Source organism: Melospiza melodia, chromosome 6, assembly GCF_035770615.1.
Source record: "Melospiza melodia melodia isolate bMelMel2 chromosome 6, bMelMel2.pri, whole genome shotgun sequence".
Taxonomy (NCBI): Eukaryota; Metazoa; Chordata; class Aves; order Passeriformes; family Passerellidae; genus Melospiza; species Melospiza melodia.
In genome coordinates this window covers 22,449,731-22,473,960 of record NC_086199.1, presented here as the reverse complement: position 1 = coordinate 22,473,960, position 24,230 = coordinate 22,449,731, and the positions used below count along the sequence as shown (strand labels likewise).

Here is a 24,230-nt window from a genome sequence, read left to right as displayed (position 1 = left end):
GTAAGTGGGCCAGAGCCTTAGTCTGCAGCTTGTCACTGTTGGGGTGTTGGGCACCTCTAAAAGGATAGTAAGTCCTTCAAAAAGGTAGCTGAAAATTCTCCTTACATGGGGAAATCTCTGTCAGATGCTAGCCAAGAGAGGCATCCTATCCATCTGGCTGTACTGCAGAAAGAGGTGGCATTTAGGCCACAAGCCAAGAGCTCCTTAGCTGTTCAAATTGGGGACCTTTGTATCCTCAAGACTGAAGGCAAGTAAGAGAGGCAAGTATCTTTCTTTGTCCCTGTATCAGATCCTAGTCTCAGGGCATGTGTCTGGGATAGACATGCCAATAGCTGCAGGCAGAAGAAACCTTCTGTTTTATAAATACCAGCTTCCACCCAACTGCCTCTTACATACTAGGCTGGTTTTTCATTGAAGTGAGTTTGAAAAAGGGAATAGGACAGTAAGAAAATGCAGCCCACAGTCAGAGGCAGTGAAGTAAAGACTAACATGACCTCGAAGAAAACAGTGAGACTCTCTGCTGACAGAACTTTGCAGGGCTTGAGAGGGGACAGGTTATAACAGGCTGGCTGGAGTCACAGAAGTGCCAGGAGATGGAGGGGTGCAAACTTGGGAGCATATGCTCTTCAATTACTTCAGCCTGTGCAAAGGAGTGTGCACAGCTTCATGAGGGGTGAATGCAGGGGACTGCTGTAGTAGACTTGTCTTCTCTGCTAACCTCTAGAAACTGGTTCCTTTAGAGGAGATAAGAGCACGTAGGCAGACTTGAAATGAGGACAGGAATCCTGAACTCAGCATGACTTCTAATTGCTTGTTCCAGACACAGCCTGTGACTACATTCCAGGCTCTGGGAATACCAAAGGACAATTTAGCCACACAGGAGGGATCCTCCTGCATCCTTGAATAACATAGAAGCACAGTCCCTGGGTGACAGCATGGCTGAGGATGGCAGGGATTCTTGACCCTTTAACACTGATTTGCAATTAAACATTTTGGCTCATAAGTCTGTTTCTCCCTCTGATTTTATCTTCTCTTTTAGAAAATTATGCCAATAAAGCTAAACTGCCTCATAGCTTGTGGATATCTGTACTATACCAAACAGCCCCCAAGGAGAGGGGTAAAAAAGGGTAAAGGACTAATATGAGTCTTTGCAAGGACCTGTGTTCATGCCAGGAAAAAGTATGATCCACAGCTCCAGATCAATTCCCCAGCCTGTTCCAGTCAACTGTGACTTTTGTTAATGCCTGTCCTGGGGCTAGAGGAAGGCAAGGCCAACAGTTCAGTTTGCTTTGACAGGACTAAGCCCTGCTTGAAAACACTAGGAAACCTCCTGAGTCAGCAGCTCACTTGCTCCTACTCTTGGAATAGCTGAGATTCCCGGACACAGTAACTTGACTCTACTTCTGGCTCAGGGCAGCCACAAGCTGAAAGGCAAAAAAAAAAATCCCCTCCTGGCCCATTAAGGAGGCCTATTCTGGGTTCAGGAGAAACCAGTCTGACTGATGAACTCCCCTGGCTCAGGGGCTCTGGCTGGGGCTGGGAGAGTTATTCTTTCCTTATTCAGCAGACAGGAGGATGTTAATGGAGAGCATATGGGAGGGGAGGGAGTAGTGTGGATATTGCTGGAGGACAGCCAGACTGCATCAAAGCCCCAAGAAGCCTATTCTCCATCCGGGCAATGCTAAAACAGGCCACGGAGAGACGAGAAATCCAGCTGTGATACGGGGGTTAGGAAAAAAGCTCTCTGCCTTCCCCAGCTTTTTTGCTCCCACTCCTGATGGGACAATGGAGCAGTATTGTCCCATAGTCCTGTAGGCATGGTATTCACAGTGGAAGCCTTGCTGGGGAAGAGCAAACTGCAGCCAGACACCCTGTCCTGAGAGTCATGCCACTTCAGGGAAGCAAGAACTGCCTCTGTGCTTGCAAAGTGCCATATAATTTATGGGGCTATAGAAATGATGAATTACAACAGTCCTGCAGTATAGAGATGGAAAAGCCCTGTTAACTCCTCCAGCCCATCTCCCAGAGCTGATGCAGTACTGTTGCCTCTCACACATTTCCTGTGTTTGTCTGGACATGTTTAGAACAAGCAAGCAACTGAGGTTCATTTATTTTTCACTTCTTAATTCTACTTTAAAAATAACCCCCAATGTGATTAAGGTAGTGTGGATTACCCAGCCACTTGGACATGTCAAGAAGGATGGAGCAGGGTTCATCAAAGGTAGCCCACATCTGCCTTACTTTACAGGTAAAATGGAGGACTGACTATTGAAGGCTTGGTCACAGTTTGAACTAAGAAACTTGCCATTAAGTAGGAGGGCAGCTAGAACCAACCCTGGTAAAAGTTAGGTGTGTCCTTTTTGGCTCCTGACAATCTTAATGTAGCCCTGACCGAGGCAGATTTTGGGCCTCCATGATGCTTGGCCTTGCATCATTCACCAGATCTTAATTAACTAAGGAACCTGGCTTGTTTAGCCTAGTGAAGGGATATATAATTGCAATCTATAAATAAATACTTCAGGGGATGAACACATGGGGAGGAGAAATTAGCTATTTAAAGATAAAGGACAATGCTGGCACAAGAACAAATGGGTATGAAGTAGCCATTTAGGCTAGGGATTGTCAGGTTTCTAATGCTGAACACAGTGATGCTCTGTGAAGGCCAATTAAAGGGTTTAGTAAGGCCAAAAGTCAAGCTGGTTATAAGAAGCAGCTAAACACATTTTGTCAGCTGATTGTACAAAGTGGCTGGCTATGTAAGGAAAGGAGCTGGACTTGGGAAACCCAGAAGGAATGTCCTGAGGCATTTTGAGCTGCAGTAAGTACAGGATGAGTTCTGGCTAACCAGCTGCAGGGCCCAGCAGGAGCAAGGTGGGAAAAAACTATTAGAAGACTAATAAAACCTGAAAAATTTCAACTGCACCTTCATACTGCCTTCCAGTACCTGAAAGGGCCTCCAAGAAGAATGGAGGGAAACTTTTTACAAAGTAATGTGGTGACAGGACAAGCGGCAACAGTTTTAAAGTGGAAGAGGGTAGGTTTAGATTGCCTATAAGGAAGAAATTTTTTCAAAGAGAGTAGTGAGGCAAGAGAACAGGGTGCCCAGAGAAGATGTGGATGCCCAATCCCTGGCAGAGTTCAAGGACAGGTTAGAACAACCTGGTCTAGTGGAAGGTGTCACTGCCCATAGCGGTAAAAAGCAAAATAAATTAATAAATTTATTGGTTAATAAAGGGGGATTGGAATTAGATGATTTTTAAGGTGCCTTCCAACCCAAACCAATTCTATGATTCCATGGTGATTCTACAAAGCAGGCAGATTATAAATCCAGGCAGCACTGAAAACTGAAACTAACCCCTCTCCAATGAGTAGGCTGGCTGGCTTGGTTTAGAGACGTTTATGGGGACAGGAGGAGATTACGAACAACAGGCAGGGAAAAGTATTTGTGATTTGTTTGTGTGAAAACCTAGGCAAGAGAAAAGAAGAAAAATAATAATGATTGGTTTTCCTGTGAGCAGTCGAGGTAGGGAAGCCCTTAAATTTTATTTTACCATCCTCAAAGGCAAGACCTCCTGAGCCAGAAAACCTTAAGCCATGAGAACATCTTGTCATGTTCTCCAGTGAAGTAACAGCTCAGCCTGACCTCAGGCTGAGACCAATACATGGTCTGCATGCAGTAATCCTTTTCTGTGAAGTCATCTGCCAAACAGACAGTGGGTATCTTTCCCCATTGCTTTCCTGCAAAACAGAATATGAGAGACCTTGACCCTTGATTAATGCGTGCTGGAGAGGCAGATGTCCAAATCTTAGCTGTCTTATCCAACTGGAAGCTGTAACAATAAATCACATGCTCCAGTTTACACCACCAGTGCAAACAAGATAATGGACTTTATACCAGAGAAAGATCTGTTGCAATATAGCATTTTGTCTCATCCTGCTCCTGCTGAGAGCAGACGGACAGGCAGTGGAGAAGACACAGCTATACAACTGGCACAGACCTCTCGTACAGAGGGAGTTTTCCTGTGGGAATCTCCTGCCTGTTTGAGTTCTCTCTATGCTCTATAACCAGTGCAAAGCAAATTTAGCAGAGAGCAGAGAATCCATCTTAAAATGCCTTAGGGGGGACAGAGAATACGGTATAAATGGAACTGCAGCGATGTCTCTTCTAATTCTTGTAATCTGTCACCTAGCTGTGGCAGTGATAGGTACTTTAGAAACCCACAGACAGTCTGAGTATGATTTGATCACATTAGTGGTGGCCTATGCATCAAGAGATTCAGAGGTTTTATTCAGAAAGGCATTAAAATAAAGATGGTTGTGCTTTCAAATCTCTTTTGTCTGGAAAGAGGTTATCTCCTAAGGCTGGCTTTACTCCTGACATTTCTCATTCTTTGCTTTTCTTTACAGATCAGAAATAGAACATGAAATGCCTTGTCTTGCTATTTTCATCATTCTGCAGTCAGTCTCAGCATGAATCTGAGGCTATGAGGGTGGGAGGTGATGAGCTGAGTCAAGTCTGAAATATGGTTCCTTGCACTAGAAGGATATAGATGTGGTTTCTGTGTAAGTCACCAGTTCAGGTCTTCTTGGTACTGAAAGGTGATGACTGTTATGCTCTGTGAGAGCTGTTGTGATCTCTTGAATTGAGGTAGAGGGTTTCCATCCAATTACCAGGTAATTTTATGCAGTAGTCTAGGAAGCTGAGAATTGTGTGAATGAAAGCACCAACGTGTTCGCTGGGGAAGAGCACACAGGGGAAGTTTGTCCTGTCACTACTTGCATTTTCCTGGCTGAATGAAGCTTTGATATTTTTCATCTCCCATGTTTAAAGTTCTTGGCCTGGTAACCCTCATCAAGTTAAATCAAGTATAAAGATAGGAGAGAAGATGAAAAATTATTTTCCTTTGAGGGAGGGCTTTTATTTTAGATGCAAACAAACAGATTTTTTTTTTCCTCTGACCTCCAAAAACCAATGAGAATTTATTGGTCATTTTCACATTTTAAACTGACATTTTAATTTTCTTCACAAAAACATTTCAAACATTGAGGACCTCAGTAAATCTCTAAAGCACATGGTGAAAAGTATTCATGCAGACCATAAAATTGAAACTCTGGATTTGTACAATTCCTTCTTATGGTCAGTCATTGTAAGCTTTAAAGAATCTACCACTTCAGCCATCACGAAAAGGCAGTAAATCTGGATTATGCATTGAAAGTGCTTAGGGAGTCTGGGTATTTATACCAATGAAATGACAAAATATTTTACTGACACTCTCCATTTTTTACATTCTTTTACTAGCAGTTAATTTTTTTTATGTGTACATATATATTTTAATGCTGACAGTTACATTTTTGCTATTATTAGTTTGCAACTGGTTAGGCCTTCTCTCATCAAAACAGGAGTCCAAACAATTTCATATACACGGCACCTTGGGCAGAAGATAGTGGAAACCTTACAGATATGTGCATGGCCTGGGCTGAATATAGTTAGAGATACCTCTTTGGAAGCTCCCCAGATGTCATACACAGAATTCCTGCATGTTTCCATAGCAGTGATTCACTGGGGTGCTGCTGCTAAAGAGCCTCTGTCAGCCCCTGGTGTCTTCACATGGGACCAGAGTTGTGAAAACATGAATGAGAAAGGGGTGACTCAGTAGAGAATCTTTCTTCTGCATCAGAAGCACTTTAAACCACCAGAGAGATGCAGGCAGCTAGAAATATAAACTGAAGTGTCTGTGGGGTGTCCATCACGTGGTGCCATTAAGAGAGGTCCAAGTCAACCCTAGTACCCAAAGCAATGCAGTCATGTTAGCATAGCCCAGCTGGGCTCCTTAGCCTCTATTTTAAATGTATGCACTGCACACAGATACATTTATTTCCTGACCCAAATTAGGTCTCTTACTAATTTTGAGCATCTCTGTATGATACTGCTTGGTGCTATACAGGCACTTTGTACTTTCCAGTAGAAAATGTGCCAGGAGCACATTTTATTTACAATAGGAAATCACTAAGAAGAGGCCCTAGTCATTTTGTATGATATGGTAGTTATGGATGACTTTACTACAAACCCCAGGGAACAGTCTAGGTATCAAGCAGTTTTAGGAAAAAAAATAGAAATTCAGAGATTAGAAAACATTTGAAAAGTCAACTCCTGACAGATTATGGCACTAGAGGCCCTGCAGTGAACACTTCCTTGCTCTTTGTCCTTGACTGCTCCCTCAAGTCTAAAATGCTGAAATGAATCAGCAGATCAAATGGCAGATCATGACTGAGGCCCTTTCTCCAGGCAGAGGAGGCCCAGGCAAAGCTGGCCAGGTTTAAAGGGAGGCTTCAGATTTGCCCTGAAGATCTTTCAGTACAATGCTGGGCCTTGCCATTCAAAAGCCAGAGGACATTATGTTAACTTAATGTTATATTTTAAAGCAGATGCAGATGGAATACAACTGTGTTCAAGACCTGCAGTATTACACAAATGTTTGAATCATGTGCTGCTGACCCTGATGACAAGAAGTCTGCTCTGGCATAAGAAATCCACTAATTCTTAGGTGCTGTAGTAACATCAACATCAACAGGCTCATGCTGTGGGAAGACAGCCTTGTGCCGTATCTCAGGGCACTCTGTGGGGCATTTTAAAAATCCATACTGTAGCAATGGTATGGAACATAAGGGTGCTTGTAAGGGATCTTTCTTTATTTTCAGGGCATAGCCATACAATTTGAGCCAATACAGATGGCACATATAGCCATGTGGAAGATTTCATTCTTTCCAGCTGGTCCTCATTACCATTTGCTTTCAGTAATTTCAAGGAATACTGTAGCTGCCATTTCCAAGTCTCTGTCAGACTTTCTTCCAGAGAGAGGGATTCAGGCAGCTTTAGTTGTTCCATTTTTTTTCATAAAGAAATCAGACTTCTTCTCATACAGTGTAATAAGGGCACTATGTCCCCAGGAGGGACTAATCCTCATTTCCTGGCTCAACACTGGGGGTAGGTAACTTACAGAAATAATTCTGCAATCTGCGACTACTGTTGCACTCTGGATCTGGCACTCTTAGGAGAAGGTTTGGAAATGAATTGCCTGTTTACAAAGGAAGCCCAGTGTAGTCAGGACTGGCTTGTTCTCTAAAGAGTACAGAAGGACTCCCACAGCACTACTAAAATAATAGGAAGAGTAACAGAGATTGCCACAGGAATGAGTCATAGGTGTGCAGAAAGCCCAAAGGAGGCGCTGATTTTGCCAGATGCACAGAGGCAGCTGTCACCTCCTCCCAACGGCCACTCAGGGAGCGGATGGCGAGCAATGCACAGACAGCCATCTTGTTTCTAGTCAGACTCAAAAATCCTTGTTTGCAAAGTAAGAAGGAACCAAGATGTGTTGAGCAAAAGATTTAATTTCTCAGTGTCTATGGGGAAATCAACAGACAATGGGAAGCAACATAAAAAGCACATACATGAAAGACTGTTATTTAAAACCAGTTGACATAGTCATTTTCAGTGGAATCTGGCTGGCTGTAGCCAGTATTTAATTCAAAAAATTCTTCAGGAATGAAGGTCTTTTGCAGGCCAGCTTTATTTGGCTGGGGTTGGGTTTTGCTTTTTCCCACATCCCGCCTGCTGAAGTTAGAGGTTGATGGCAGGGAGCCTGATTCCTCTGCCTCTTCCTGTGCCGGACACAGCCAGCCAGCATCACCTCTTTGTTAAACTGTCTGCTAGAACTGCTGGATTTAAGAAAGGCTGGTGTGAGGCAGGGAAGGAACAGGATCACCTGATCTCCTTCCTGAGAACAGAGAAAACATTATCTGAAGAATGATCCATAAGGAGTTGAAGAAGTTAAAGAAACCACATACAGGGGGTTACGTATGGTCCCATGGCAGTAAAGGCTTTCCTGTTTGATAACCCATAAGCCATTAAGAAATGTCTTCTCTTTCTAAAAAAGAGGCTTTCTTGCACAGCAGACAACAGCAGCAAAACACTTGTTTCAAGAACTACACATGGAAAGTGAAAATAATGACAATTCTAAAGAACCTTTTTGAAGTGCTGACCCAAAAATATTACATAATAATTTTCTATTCCATAAGAAAAGTACAGCTGAACTAAGGGCACTTAGAAACTCTGCCTTTAAAAATGAGGAGCACAAAAATTAGTTCTGCTCAAATGTTCAGCAACCCATAGCAGGTAGAAAATACACAGCAGGCTGGTGTGGTTGAGCTACTCCCATGTAAAGCCCCTAACATGAAAACAGTAGGGTAACCAACCCAAAGCCATCCTTAAATCAATAATACACTCCACTACAGTCCTCTCTCTTGTACACCTCATTTGCTTTCATTCTGTCTCCTGGGATTCCTGCCATCCTGGGATGTTCAGCCCAGGTCTGCTAAAACTGAGGTATTGTCTCTTGTTGACTCTGGCAGGCAGGGGGGCAGGGAGCAGCTGATATGGCAACTCCAGGTGTGCTTTTTCTATTCTTTGAAACTGTTCATCAGAAAAACAAAAAGCCCTCAGTTGCCATGGAGACAGTATCTCTGGCACTGATGCACTCAGTGGGCGGCAGCAGCTTCCCAGCTGTAGAGACGCCCAGGACCTGGGGCTTTAGCAAGGCACTCACTGCTGAGCATGCTCTGGAGCAGAGGGCTCAAGCCTGGATGGCAGTCAGGACTTACCCGAGGTGGCCAAGAAAATGAGAAAGTGCAGGATCTAAGAATTTGTGGATTTTGCACCTGAAAAAGAAGTCAAAGTGATGTTAAAGTGAATTTGGAGTCAAGGAAATGCTGCACAAATCCCTGAGAGGCTGTGCACAGAGAAAGCTGGTGGACTCTTTTGAGATGAAAACGTTTCCAGAGATTTGAATTATTGTGTTTATAGAGATAATACTAGAAACAGTGGAGAAAATAATCAAGATCGTTCTGCAGATAGAGATTTTTTTTTCCAGGAAAGCAGTGAAAACTCCATCTTTTGAATCACTTAGAACTTATATCTGCACACAGTAAAGGAAATGATCCTCTGTTGGTTCCCAGGAGACACACGAAATGAGACCAATTAGGATTTCTCCAGCTATAAATATAAGGACTGTGCAAAGACATACTTTACCCTTATTATGTTTGAAAGTGAAAATGAATAGTGTGTTCCCCAGCTGAATTAAAATCAGGACTCGCATTAAAAAAACAGAGAAGATTATCTGTTCTGTCCTTAAAATCTCTGAAAACATGACCAAAACTGATCAACTGGGAATACCTGTTATGGAGGCCAGTCTTAACAGTGTCCAGTTGATGATATCTCAGAGGACAATGAGAATAGCAGGTAATCCATCTAGCCATGAGTACATTGCATTCTACAGGGAAAGAAATTTCACTGAACCAGGGATGTAATCTCAAAAATATGAAACTTCTACCTCTTGTGTAAACTTTATTTACCATATCTGATTACCACTCTTTTTCCCAGGCAGATGCTGCTAGTGATCAGAGATTATCCAGACTATTTTACAGCCCAGATCTTATAAATGGGCCACTTTCATTTCTGGTGTAAAATGGTACATCCTAACTGAACTCACAGAAATTACTTGAATTATAACATTACTCTGTTTGGCTCTGAAGTGGGCAGTAGGACAAGGATCCACAAAAAGTACAGAGTAATCTCACTAATAAAGATTAGGCCATGGGATTGCTAGAAGGATTGAGTTCTGGGTTGTCCCATGACACAGCAGTAGATGAGACCTGCTGGATGTGCTCACAAGAACACTGGAAAAGATCTGGAGTTCTGCCCACTCTCATCTACATTTTTCTTCCCAAACCAGTTTTGCTTCATTACTGTTCAAGAAACTGAGAAGGGCTGCTGATAGGAAGAAGCCCTATTAGCAGAGACACCCTCCTGGAGGTGGTGAGGAATAGACATTAGGCTGCTGTCTAAATCATGCAGCAGTCCAGCTGGCCAGGGCTTATTCCTCCTGACATCTGCTTTCTGAGGTACTGCCACCCATATTAGATTCTGTCAAAAACCATTTTGCCACCAAGCTGAGGAGCTTCCCGGGACATGTGTCGCTGCAGGGGGCCCACCATATCCCATCCTTTGTCCTGGAGAGATGACATCCTCCCTAGCAGCAGGGCCTGGTGGGATTATAATGCCTTTGTCCAAAAGCATTGGAGATCGTTCCCCCATGGAGATACTCTGCATTTGGGTGGCTAAAGAGGAACAAATCAATAATTTGCCAGAGTTAGAAACACAGACACTCAGGATGTTTGCTCTGAAACAATTTAACTCAGGAGAGTGTTCCCATCAGGGTTCAGACACAGAGGTGTCTGAGTGGATGATACCTTTTTAGATCAGTACAAGGGAAATATATGCTACACAATGGAGCATGGAGAGTTCAGGAGGTGGTAAGAAGTGACCCCACAAACCGGTGCTGTCTTGGGCACATGATATAGCCAGAAGGCTCATCTGGTTTTCAAAACTGGAATTCCTTTTCTAGACCTAAAATAATACATGGCTCTATTGAAGAACCGTGTGTTAATTGCTATTTCAATTTGACCAATGTAATTTTGCTTCCTAAATTTTCCATATCATAGATGGTTGGATGCAGCATCCTGCTACTTCAAATGTTGCACAGCATTGCTATGCTCTGTTAAATAACTTCCTCCTTCCTTGCCAGAAATAGCTATGTTTCAATGGTAAGCAAAGAGATCTTAACATTTATAGTTTATAGAGCTTCTAGTTGGGATTGCTGAAGTGTATAAACATAAACCTTTTTCGAATTTGCTTTCTGGAGAAGCTGCTGTTAATAGGGAGGAGCATCCAGTATGGTCAGTTTAGCCAGTCCACCAGAACCTGTCAGATAAAGGACATTTCTGCCCAGCTCCTCTCTCCTCTATGCTTTCTGCTGATCTCTGTATTTAGATGACCTGGAAGACACTACTCTGGAGCCTGGGAAAGACAGGATTCTTCACTAGTGCTGTTGTAAACTATGTTTTAGGCTCTGTGACAGAATATTGAGTTGGTTTAGACCTTGAGCAAGCCGATGGTGTTCCCCTTTCTTAGGAGTCAGCCCACTCAATAACAACAGAGGCTGAGGGAGCAGTCAGAGTCTCTGGCAGCGTGACCAGGAGGGTATTGCTGCTGGCAGGAGTGTCTGAAGCAGGGAATGTGCCCAGCATGCCAGTGAGCTGTGTTCACTCATCCAAGGGCTAATTTAGCTCAGAGGTGGTTCATGAGACCTTGGCCCCTCTCCAGCTCTAGCCTTTCCCCTTCTCTCAGGAATAATAGCATGGGTTAAAAGCAGAAGGACTGAAGAAAGCACAGCCTTACTTAACCACACATGGAAATAAAGAAATGTCTACAGCAATATGGGGAATTAAGGGAGAGGAGATAAAAGGAAGTAGGGAGATAGAAGAGGGAGGGAAGGAGAGGATGGCAGGGGATCTTTTCCAGCCCTGCTTACAAGGTGCAGGATAATTCATGGCCCTTGTTTACACTGCTCCAGACCACATCACAGACATTCCTGGTTAATGGCTTCCATCTGGAGCAGCCATGTGCTGTCCAGCCTCCCCCTCACCATGCTGCCAGCAGAGGAGTGTCTCCCTCCAGACCTTCCAACCCAACTACCTCTCACAGACTGCCTCACTGAGGGGATTGGTGCATGCGTGGTGTGCCCCTGAGACATTACTGTCACGTTTCCATGACCCAAGATAAGTAAGGGGGCTGGGATACACCTCAGACAGCTGAAAGACCCGTTAACGTGGGGCCCACAGGATGGCTGGAAATGCAATGCAGAGACACCCAGTCATTCTGCACAAGCTCAGCCTAAGCCCAGCAGGGATTATTAGCTCTGGCTCAGCATCAACCCTGCTGGACCTGGGCTGCTTCCCAACAGGACCACTCAAGTGTCTTCACATTGCACCTCCCAGCACTCTGGATTTGGGAGGGTTTATTAGCTTGGGCACCGTGCCAGACATGAGCTGCCTTTCTGCATCTCCATAGTGCTTGAACTAAGTGAGTTTCACTGTGCTCTGAGCACAGGAAAGACACCTGCTTGGCTCCAAGGGAGTCCAACTCTGGACAGACAGGTACTAAGCCAGCCCTGGTGAATCCAGCAGGATTGTGTGAATTCTCTTATGTGTCTTTGCACCACGGTTCCCAGCCCTCACAGCCCCAGCAGCAGGGTCCTGAAACAACCCCACTGGGCCAGGTTTATCAGGTTGGGATCTACATTTGGCAGAAGTGGCAAAGCTGCTCAGAGATCTGAAGCAGATCTGGAAGCAGCAAGGCCACAGTCACACACTGCAACACAAAGCCTCCCTTTCTGAGTCCTACCAAACCTGGTCTGGCTCAACTTTCTCTGCATCTGCAGCAAAGACTGAAGTGCAGAGGCAGAGCTGTGTGTGGGCTCCACAACCAGAACAGAGAGGATGGTGGAAGTCAAAGGTGCACAGTGGAACTGGAATGGCCAAAGGAGACAGTAGCAGAATCTGCTGCAGATCTGAGTGAGCTGCATCCAGAGGATCCAGCCTTCAGCTGACCCACAAGACAGCAAATGCAGCGTGCAAACCGAATTTAGGCTATCATGACATGCAGAATATTCAGTGAAGTTGGAATCAAACCCAGGCTACCATAGCAGTTACAAGTTAATTTATTTATTGAGTGTCCTACAAGGTCTTGGAGGTGTGATCATGGGTTAAAGGGAGAGACATGGGAAGATCAGTTTCTCGCTCTGCTCTCTTTGTTTGTGTCATGCTCCCTCTCAAACTCATTCTCTCAGCTAAGCAATACATTCCCAGCATCTGTCGGGTTTGATCTGCTCTAAGCTCCAATGAGAGGCAAAAGAGGAGCTGAGATGGGAATGAAACAGAATCCCAGTCTGTGACGAGGCACTGAGACTCCTCACTGCGCCCCATGCGGGTTGCCCTGTCATAAATCATCATTTGTCAAATTCAATAAGCATCCTTAACACAAAAATGATGCTATCTCCTGGGAGCCTCAAGTGCCTGAAATTTTGCACAGATGTGGAGATACAAAAATATAAGGGAAGAGGGGAGGATGGGGGGAGGAGGAAGGAGGACAGATTTTGCATGGCAGAAAGGGTGTTCTCTACCCTCTGCTCCATTCCCATCCTGTTGCCCTCCACCCCACTGCCACACGTGCAGCCACGTACGCTGTGTTCCTGGGAACGCTGCAGACCCACCTCCTGGCACATCTTTTGCATGCTCTAAAAGGAGAAAGCAAGGAGAAAGCAGGCTGTGTATGCAATATGGAAAATCCATCTACTTTGGGGGTCACAAACCCACCACAAAAAGCCTCCCTGCCAGCCCAGAGATGTGGATGGCAGGGGGGCCCTGGGGGCAGCATCCTGCTTTGGACAGAAGAGGTCATGGGGCACTTTCATTAGAAATCATGCTGCTGCCATTTCCACTGCCTGCCAGCAACAGGAGAGCTGTAGCTTGGTTTAGACACCCCATCCCTTATTGTGCAACAGGAGGCTGGAGAATAGGGCCACTTTGGGGGGTTCAGCTGTGAAATCTCACTCCTCAGTGGAATGTGCTGCACTCTGGCCAGAGCCAGGGACCAGCACTGTTGTAAGGAAAGGCTGAGTGCAGGCTGCTGTGACCACTGAAGCTTGAAAGCAGGCTCCATTTATGCACATACAGGTTGCATTGCACTGTACATTATCTATGCTTAAAATGCCACATATAAAAAGGAATATCTGCAAGCACCCACAACAGCCATTCTGTCTCCCCCTCAGGACTACAGTGCCTGTCTCCAAAATACAGAGAGAGAGTCTCTGAAGCTGCTTGAGCTGAAGTAACAGACAGAGGTGACATGCCAACATCCTCTGCAGATCAGGCAACCATGGGACACAGATCATGACATACTGTCATGACCAACTGAAGCTTAGTCCAGCTGCTCAAAATGCATCCCAGACAGGATCCTGCTTATGTGACACCCACCATCATGACTGACATCTGGGCCAGGGAGGATAAAGCAGCCACACTCTGGGGCTTCTGCAAATGAGATTTGGGCACAGGGAGACAGTGCAGTGCTCCTTGGTTCGATGGCAAGCTTACAAACAGGCCAAACTGCAGAGCTTACTTTGCACTTGCTCACACACCCTTGTTGTCAATGAATCATTCAGGTCACTGCAGACAAATCTCTAACCACCTATCACCATTTATCCTTCTAAGATATCTGTGCTACAGAGCAGCCATTTTAGAAAGAGTGTGAAGTTTTCTGAAAGCTTTTCCAGAGGGTATTTTGAATGCCTCTAGTTGCTGAGCCACACAGATACTCTGGTACCACAAACAAATTGCTGAAGTAGCAGAGGGAAAATATAAAACCACATTAAAATTCCAAATAAATATGAAAAATACCTTCAGTAGATAATTATGCCTTGACTTTGAAGGTCAGAGTATTGATCCATCTGAAGGCTAGAAGCAAGTACTTTGTGCTGCACTTGTGATCCTCCAGTTGCAGTTATTATTATTATTGGCATTATTGTTGCAGTAGCAGCACCTCAAGGACCTATTCAGGATCCAGATGCCATTACAAAAGGGACACTGAATTCAAATGAAGAGATTTGTGATGAACAGTCTGATTCAAAACAAAACCAAACTCTACATGACAAAGCAAACACAGCAAATCTTTGTGAATCAAGCTCAGTGCCACTGCAGCCAGACTGCTCCCAGCACCCAAGCCAGGATGTTAGAAGAGCTGTAGGGTGTCTGTACTGCATCACAGTCCCTTCTGAGACTGGAGTGTTGATACACCCAGGGATTAAGCCCATAGAGTAAGCAGCACATAAATCACAGATCTGTGCACTTGAACTACCTTTGGGGATGCTCCTCTTTTCCATCAAAAAGTTCTGCACGAGGAAAAAGGGAGGAACAAGGATATTTGGTACAGGCACCAGCCTCGTGATGCCACCAGAGCTCTGACAATACTCCTGATGCCAGGCAGCCCCAGCAAACAGCCACTTCAGGCACAGGCAGGTGGCAGGTCCGTGCCCGTGCACTCGGGGCAGGCATGCACAGATGGAGGGGTGTGCCCTGGGCCCCACCAGGCACCGTGAGAGGCCCCGCGCAGCCTCTGCAGGCGGGCAAGGCGCGGCGTGCCCGGCCCCGTGTGCTCACACACCCACCCTGCCCGGAGCTGCCCTCTGCCCCGGCAGCTGCAGAACGGCACCTGCAGCCAAAGGCAAACACACTTCTGCCCAGAAACGCAAGAGGACTCACTTTAACCTAGTGCACATGAAGAGCAGGAAAGGGGAAGCACAGAGAGATGGGTTGCAGCAGAAGCAGCAGGAATTCCTGGGAATGGGGTATTTGTTGAGGCTGATCACATATCTCCAACAGCAGTGGGTTAACCTGAGTTAACCCAAGGAAAGCTAGCTTGGGTGTGCCTCTGTGTTCTGCAAATACACTCCACAAATCCAGTTAGAAGAGTATGCCCAGAGAAACCTCCTCAAAGACAGACTATGCTATTATATAGGTCAGTTATTTCAGACATGGAAATTATTAGCTGAAACTGGGGGAAACTAATCTTAAAGAATAAATCTAATCAACTCTTTCCCCCACCATAATTTCTTGAAAATAGCTTTCCAACAAGATAAAGCTGTCTTTTTTTTTTTTTTTTTTTTTTTTTTTTTTTTTTTACCTGCAGGGAGATACCAAACTCAATCACTGCTGGTGTTAAAGGTCTGAATCTTGCCTAACTTAACTCTTAAGCCAAGTAAATTCTGTTTGGTGAAAGAAGTAAATATTTTTCTTTAGACTACCTTTCAAGGAAAGAAAGCCTATGTGAGTGTGCTGCCTACTCACCTCTCTCCTTGTTATCCTTTTAACACTGTGATTAGTTGCAATTCAATTCACAGAACCCTCAGGCAATTAAATCCCAGGAAAAACCTCATGCAATAAGTTTCAAGAAAATGAATGGCTGGATCAAGTACTGCAACCCAAATTTGTGTCTCCACAGAGTTCTGGAAGGGGGCAAAATCTAACTGCAGCACACTGTTAGCAGCCAGCTGACCAGTGAGCCTGTACTGGTGCCCAGTCAGAACACAGGCTACTTGTGTATGTGCAGTCTCCTACCCAAGTGGGGTGTTGTAAAGATGTAGAGATTACATGGGCTACTGCACAAACTAGGGAGTTGTAGGCAATGAGTCAACAGGAGATGAAGCATCATTCATTTACAGAAGATTCCATCAGTAGCACCCATTCAAAGCTGTTTGAAGGTCTGCACTGCCAGAGCAGTCCAATAAAGACTAATTGATAAATTACAGAGTGTCTGTAACTCTGATATCAATGCAGGAGGGGAAAGGAAAAGACGTGTGTAAATATTTTTCACACATGGTTCCACAATTAATGAACACGATAGTCATACCATACATATACCCACATATCTCTGTTCATATCCTTCGTTTCTCCCAAGACCCTAGGGTACCCATAGCAAAAGTTCACAAACACAATGCAAAGGTCATGATGCTGACAAGATATCTTTATTGCTAGACAAATCCCCAACCCACCCATGATAAATTAAGGTCCTTATTCCTGCTTAACCCATAACCTTTGTAGTAGACCCTGAAGGTCAGCCATGGCAAGTTTTCCAACCTGGGGATGGGGGCAGATATGAGATCCACACTAAGAGGTCCCTTCTCTTCCTATCCAATGTGCAAATGAGTTCACAGAGCCTCAGCTGTATATCCATACCCCCACACACAATACAGACACACAGGATACTTGCACAAATGCACTGCAGTGGAGATAAAGCTAATAGTTTACATGCAAACACATGCCCAGACATGTGCTCCTTCCTGGAGATGCCCCCTCCCCCGCACGCTTTACACATTATATAAGAATTTTATTCTGTAGGAAGGCGGCATTTTGCCAGATTTCAAAATGGCCTCATTTATCACCTAAATCCCCTACGAAAGCTAGGGAATAAGGTTTGTAAAACAGCCCAGATTAATGAGGCTGCATCTACATCTTAATAGCTTTTGTGTGTGCACAGTGCTTCAAGCTGCGCTTGTGAGCAGTGTGTATTTCTGTGGTTTATGGACTTTCTTTCTTCATCTTACCAGGTACGTCTCTGTGTGCTGCTGTTCCTGACTAATGCTGTGTGCCTGCACTCCTGTGCCCAGCACATAAAACCTCCTTCCCTGGCTGTAGCTGGTTATGCTGCATGCAGGTGGAATTCTGCCTGTGAGCACCTCCCAGTTTGCAAATGTGATTTGTGTAGGGAACCTATTTATGCCAGGGCTTTGATATCCATCAGTATACTTTTGTGCATGTTAAAGTCACCACTTCAGCGCTGGCTCCTTAGGCAACAGAGGCCTACATTTCTTCTCTGTGTTAGGGGAATTTCATTTTGATGCTATATATAAGAATTCTGGTGAAGTAATTAACAGAAGCCTCCAGAGGATTCGTTATGAAAACAAGGCACCATGTGCCAGATTCAGAGGAACCTTGTACTCCTTGCAAACTCCTCCAGGCAAGGAAGATATTGCAGCTTCAAAGGAAACATAACCCAGGGCAGGGAACAGCAAGCACCAATGAGGTCCATTTCTCAGTCCTTGAAAACAGCTTTAGCAGAAAGCTGGAAAATGCAGCAAATTGAAAAAGAACGTTCCAGATGGGATCACAAAAGAAAAGGGCATCAGTTCCATTGACAGTGAAGATTAATTTTTAAATTACATACCAAAAAACTCTTCCAACAGCATTTGACCTGTGTCAATCTAGTATCTCCAATCATCCCTTATGTAGGACAGAGGGAACGCTTGGAAATTCCCCTTACAGAGTTTATCCTATGGCTCTTTCTTAGCTCCGTCTCCCTGGATTTTTTTTCATCCTTTCCTTATCCATTTCTCCTTCCACGTCTCTGATGAGAAACTGCTGCTGCTCCCTTCCCTCCCCCCTCCCTCCCCCTGTCTGCTGTCAGCCATTTCACTTGCTTTTTCTGCTCTTGCATTCACCAGAGCTGAATTCAGTGACAGCCTCTTGGCAATTTCCCTTTGCTGGTGACTCAGGTAATTGGATCTGGTGCCTTGGGGAGCTGCCAAGCATGATGTCACAGCTCTGCAGAAAAAAATACCCTATGTAATTGCTTGATACACTAGCTAATGTCTCATCCCGGTGGAGGGAAGAACTCTGAGTTTGGGAGTTGCCAAGATTTCAGAGACTTGGGACTCTGGTTGAAGTGAATAAAGAATTACCAGTATATTTTTGTTTACACACGTTCTTGCTTGTTTACTATGTGCTTATTAACTCTCCTCCGACCAGGAAATCTCAATGTTCATAATAAATACTGCAGTCCCTTTACAAAAAGGGAAGGACTGCAAACCTTTCATTAAACAAAAGAAAATGGGAATGAAACATCAATACAGTACAAGAACAAACAGCTTTATGCACAATGGTATAAGCCTGCATCAGGGTTTATTCTGTCCTTTAATAACATTTGCATACCAGGACTTAAATGCACTTGGATCCTTGATTTCTTCCAAGATTGTAGGAAGACACCTGTATTTTCCTAGCTGCAAGGAATAGATTTGGACGACAGGTTAGGGATCAGAAGGGATCAATGTTAGTCTCAGGGTAGATATGAGAATGTATCTGAAATCCATTAAGTGAAGCAGCAAGATGAGAATGAGCTAATGGGTGATTCTTGCTAACACACTAATAAAATGGAACTGAAAGTTTCTGGCTCTTCCCTAAACTGCCCCATCTTGTTTGGAAAAGAAACCCTTGGGAATTTAGTATTCAGAAGAAGCTGACTGTTCCAAGTTCTGCTTTTCAGATGTTTTATGTTGATCTTCCTTCTTTTGTAGACTTGAGGAATCCAGCCAGCAAGGATCTGGCATAGTGAGATTTTTGGACCTCGGCTCTCTTCCCACAGTTCATCTGCAAGGCTGAATCCATTGCTAGAGGTATTGATTGCTGTGCCAAGAGGAGGGAATGGGAGTATGAGAACTCAGAAAGGAAATCTTTGATTCTCTTCACTGCATGAAACATTTTCCCCAAGTAAAACAGAACCTGGCTTTGCTTGTAAATGCCCCAAAAGACCTCACAAGAAAATTGAAGCCTTGTGTAAGATATTATCTGCTCTAGATCTCCAGTATGAACAGAGGTTAACTGCAAGAGTGGTTTTGTCCTCTCCACTACTGCAACTGGAGTGATGTTGAATAACCTGGAAGACTTGGCAAGTCCTGAGAAACAATCAATCATTTTTTGATAGGTCCCATTTTCCAACTAGAAAAGATCTGTCCTGACTTTCCATCATGCTCTGGCCATTTCAGCAGATGATAATTACTATTCCACTGAGCTGGTTCTCACACAAGCACAAATATCATATTCCTCAGCTCTCTGTCATATTTGTTCAGGCAGGCCACCAAATTTGGGTTAAGTCTCCTGCTGTGATCTCTAACACCCTTGTATTTCTAATCCTGCCAGTCTAGGCCTTCCCTGGACTTCTGTGGCTTTGATGAAGGGATGAAGTTTCCAAACTTTGCTGCATTAGTCCAGCCCTCCTGGAGTGACTCACGAGTTCAGTTTCCCTGTAGGTGTGAGACCTGTGCAGTACTGCGGCTGTTCTGGGTGGCTTGGAGAGAGTCTGGGATAAAGGCAAGAGGGTTTCAGTTCCCATTTTTCCAGACTCTTGCCTCCTCCCACTCTGCCTTGCCATGGCACGCTGTTATATAGGGATCTAAATGGTACCACAGCTGCAGAAACCTGCCATGCAGATGGCACCACTCCACTCCTGGAAAAGGTGTTGGAGGTCTTGCTGGGGAGAAGAGGCCACACCTATCTAGCCCCTCTTCAGGGCCTCACATATCTACAATATATTTAGCTGCTTGTCCCAGTGACACCACTCAGACTTTGCCAGCATAGCTGATATCAGCAGGATACAGTTCAGATACCTAGAAGGATTGTCAAATGGAAACCTCTTCAATTGGCAAGGAACTGGCAATGGCCTTAGAATGACTTTTTAAAAAAGGGAGATGGAAATACAAAATTTCATCACTTCTCTTTTTAGGGCAATTTAAGTACTAAGTGGAGAAGCAATATGCTCTAGAGAAGCCATTTGCTGAGAAGTTTCCCTCTGTCCCTCAAGGGACAAGCCTCCCTCACAGCTGCACAGGGATGTCCACTGTCATTTCCAGAACTACACATGCAACTGGTTGTGTATCCCCTCAAAAATAAAAAAATGCACAAGCATGTATGATTTGTGACATGAAATACAAATCCATGCCATTTTAGCCTCTCAGATTTCCTCCTTGGATCAGCTGAGATGTTCAGTCTAGTCATTCAGATATTTATTGCTTCTGATTTCTCCACTTGAAATTCCCAGCCAACCAACAGAAGTTGTGTATGGATATAATGACCTGGAAATAACAAGTGACCTGTGAATAACATTCATTGGTGCAAAAAAATCCACTGCTGTATCATGACAAGACATCAGCACAACAGGGAAATATGAATACCTTATTTGGGAGCTGGTGTGAACACAGAGAAAGGTAACACTAGCAGTAGAGCATACAAGGGAAAACAAGCTATTCCCAGTGAAAGGAGTGGATCCAAAGGCAGCCTGGCTAACTGCCCTCAAAACCACTTTAGGAGACTCCAGTCTGCCAGTCTGAAGACAGGGTGAACATAAGAATGGGGCACCAAGATCAAATCAACAGATATAGCCAAAAAGAGCAAGCTGACTACATACTCAGCCCTAGGGTGGAACACAATTACAGCAGCTGACTGCCTCGGCAAGCCCAGAGATCAAAGCATTATTAAATACTGCCATTAGAATCATTAGCATAGTGCCCAGTAGTTCTGGTCAAGGACCAGTACCTCTCTGTGTTAGCCAGTGTGCAAATAGAGAAGAAAAGAATGGCCCCTGCCCAAGGAATGCTGAGTTTCAATATTAAATGTGAGACAGCTACAAAAGGAATGAAGGGGATAAAGAAGCAAGAGTGTTAGAAGATAGTGATAGAAGACAGAGGAAAGATGCTTGGAATCCAGACCAACAACTTGGCTACCAGAAGGGCAACCTCTCAATTACCTGGAAACAAGCAGGTAGCTTAAAGGTCTTTACAATGCACTCTGGTTCTTTTAATTCACTGAGATGGTTTATAGAGGTGCCAGATAGCCATGGTTTGTCTCTTGAAACAGCAGCTGAAGGCATGTTTTGGTAAGTCAGAGTAAAGAGAGGAGAATGAATCACCTGGGAAAAGGCTGATTGGACACTGCAGGTGCTCTGCAATGTCTCTCCATGCTTTCCTGCACGTGCTGCCTGTTCCAATGCTGCCCAGGAGACAGAGACCACGAGTAGTGGCCCCCTGCAAGCAGGGGAATTGCACTACCTGTTCTCAGAGTGGTTCACATGGTTCTCACCTTCCAAAAGCCACATCACACCTGGCACTTCTTCCTCTCAAAGGAGGAAGGCTGAAAAGCCTATTCATCCTTGGGTGGTCCAGGACTGGTCTGAGGCACGGCTCGACCTGACAACTGATTCTTAAGAAAGAGGATACCAGATACTACTCGCCAGCACTGCAGGGATCAGACGAGTGATATGCCCCTGCACTGGAAAAACTGTCCCTGTGTCACTTCTCTGTCTTCCATCACTGACAACATCCATTCTAGTTTTAAAATAACAGCAGTTCATGGTCTTCCAAATGTTTCTAGTCAATGTTGTGACTAACAAATCGTGGTATTTTTGATCTTCTTCTAGGGCACCCCCATGAAGAGCTTACAATGTTTCAGACATCAGTTAGTGTAATCTCCCCATCTGTAATCTCTCATCTCCCTGTCATGGTCCATTACCCCTGTGTCACCAGTGGAGACGATGGTGCCTCATACACAGAATGACCTACTCAGAGCCACACAACCAGCCAATGATGACTTTGGAATTTGAAAGGAGAAAAGACATGTTTGTCCACATTGGGTCTTCCAGCTCTAGGCAGAATTCTCCCACTCCCATGTGATTCCTGTATAACCACATCTGTGAAAATGTCCGGCTTAAAGTTTCCTTTTAATCTTTCTTCTGATGTTTCCACATTCTTATTTTGTAATGGTCATGTTAACATTTTGCTAATTTTCCTAATGCTCTCATAACCTCCTCAGATGGATTTTTTTCTCCTTTAAAAAGATATTCCAGCCACTTCTTGAAACCCTCTGTATTTTATATATCTCTAGATTAGACTGTTAAATAGAGCCTATTCCTCAGTATCTGAGTATCTCATAATCTTATATTCATAATGACAATATCCCATGAAGGAGACAGATACCACTTTCCAGATTTTAAAGGAAGCAGAGGCACAGAGCACAGAGTAACTAACTAACCACTAGCCAGTGCTAAGCATTCACTGCAACAAAAGTCAAGGACTGGAAAAAGACAATTTCAAATTCTAATATCGCTGTTCATTTTCTAAGACTGCTTTCTGAAATCGTTAAAATGTAAATTTGTCCATCTTTTATCTGCTGTCATGAGGTTGTGTCCATGTAACAAAGCTTGAAAGCACAGAGTCTCATTACTCCAGGAACAACAGCCTAAAGAACAACTGCACAAAAAACCACTGTCCCTGTGCTTCCAAAATTTCCAAAATGAGATATCCTAACAGCAAGTAGAAGGATAATTGCCTTAGTATTATTCTCCACCCCACCCCAATCTGGCTCACAAGGAACCAGATTTGGTTATAAGGGCAATGCTGATTTGTGTATTATCTCTTTTTGATCAAATACTCATGCTTTCCCCAAATACAGTCTCTCGCTGGCGCTGCTGGAATCAGAAAACTCACCAAGGTGAATCAATAATCTGACCCAGCAAGACATTTCTTACACTGATACAAAGGTCTGGAAAAGAAATCAGCTTATAAAAAAAATTATGAATCAGAAAATTCTCATTTCAGTCATACAGTCAAGTAAATCGAAAGTAAAGACATGTAGAACCATAAGGGCTCTCAAAGATTGCTCTTGTTCTATGGCAGTCTATCTTAAGTATTCACTGAACTCTGTCTAATCTATGACACAAAAAAGGATACTTTTACTGAACCAGGTTTTGGCCATTTCTTCATTTACCATAAACTTACAAATTCTGATCTTTGAGTAGGACCAGCACAGACCTGGGGGCTTCTTTTAAAATCCTAGCCACCCCTTTGATAGCAATCAGCTTACTGAGAACTTCTCCTTCAAAGTGTATTGCCACAAATTGTGCTTCAATTTAATGATGATTTAGTTTACCTCACATTTCTGCCATGTCCTAAGAAGGTTAGATGAGACACTGAAATCCTTACTGAAATCCAGATATAAATACCTATTATTTTGCCATTCACTGTTAGGCAATTACTCTGTCAAAAAGGGATTTTGATTGTTTCGACATTATTTGTTCGTAACAACTGAAGCCAGGTTGTTCTAGATTACCTGGATATCCTTCAGGTGCTTATGAATTGATTATTTGATAACTTATTCCAGTGTTCTTTCAGATATTGAAGCTAGCTGACTCGCAATGTCAAAGTGTGCTTTTACCCCTTTTTAAGATGGCTGCTTCCTGGCTCTCTATTAATCCTCTTTAACCTTTTCACACAAGTATTAATGCTGAGAAAGTGATTAAGTACTCTGCTTAACAGTGATGTGATCAACCAGTATCTCATGACCCACTGTGAATCCCATATTAATACTTTCCTGACTTGGAGCCCTGTTGTTACTTGAACCATGTGAGTTACTCCAGAACAATACTTAAGGTTTTCAAATTTTTCTCTGCATGTAATGCAATATGGTCAGTAAAACTAGAATTTGCTAATGCTAAAATCTACCAAGGCACTTTGCAGTTGAACCCTTTCTGGGAAATGGGGATGCACCCCGATTTTGCAAGTGGACTACTTTAAATACGGAAGAGAGAAAGAAGTTTTAGGTGGACTGTAATATAGAATAGCGGAAACAGAAAGAGATGGTTCTACCATAGATGGAATAAAACCTGCTGGTAGTTTATACAAAGAAAATCTAGGGAAGTGTTTGTCTGTTGATAAGGCTGAAGTGCTACAAACAGCACTATCGGGCTTGCTCTGTGTCAGAAGAAAGCTCAAGAATGGAATGTAACAGCAACTGAGGTATCATTAAAGATTTGCGCTACAAAATGATAGTAGAAATGTGTGTTTTATTTAGATTTTTATCTTTTAATTGTAACTGATGTGTTTTAGTATCACAAACCAATTAATGATTAACTACACTTTTTTAAACCTTTATGACACTGACACCAAAGCATGACACTTGCA

General features: G+C 43.8%; 1 long non-coding RNA gene across 1 annotated transcript in view; it reads right to left on the bottom strand.

The window, feature by feature from the left end:
* Positions 1-8,644: 8,644 nt before the first annotated feature.
* LOC134419952 (uncharacterized) overlaps positions 8,645-24,230 on the bottom strand; it is a 61,862-nt gene continuing 46,276 nt past the window's right edge. Inside the window, exon 3 of the long non-coding RNA XR_010028200.1 lies at positions 8,645-8,715. This is a non-coding gene — a long non-coding RNA (uncharacterized LOC134419952). The remainder of the gene's footprint in view (positions 8,716-24,230) is intronic.